Source organism: Eupeodes corollae, chromosome 1 (assembly GCF_945859685.1).
Source record: "Eupeodes corollae chromosome 1, idEupCoro1.1, whole genome shotgun sequence".
NCBI classification, from domain to species: domain Eukaryota; kingdom Metazoa; phylum Arthropoda; class Insecta; order Diptera; family Syrphidae; genus Eupeodes; species Eupeodes corollae.
The window spans coordinates 111,326,314-111,326,646 of NC_079147.1; positions in this window are offsets into that span (position 1 = coordinate 111,326,314).

Below are 333 nucleotides of genomic sequence, written 5' to 3' on the forward strand. Positions count from 1 at the left end.
TATTCCCAAATATCAAGCTCAATCCAATTTGTTCGTTTCATATAAAATAAATTATAGCTATGGGTGTTGTTGGTGTTGTTGTTTTTGTTGTTTTTGTTGTTGAGACTTGAGAGTTTTCAGATGTGGATGGACTTTTAACTCAAACTCTCAATGTTGCTATAAAATTGCTCTTGAGTGAAATTTTATAGAAATTTTCCCACATTAGATCTTTAATAATTTTAATGAAGAATTAGTTTTTCGGTTTTTCTTTTAATTTGTGTGTTGCACCTGTTTAAGAAAAAGAGAAGAGGATCTTGATTGTTTTATTTTATTTTAGATAAGAGTGCTTCCATT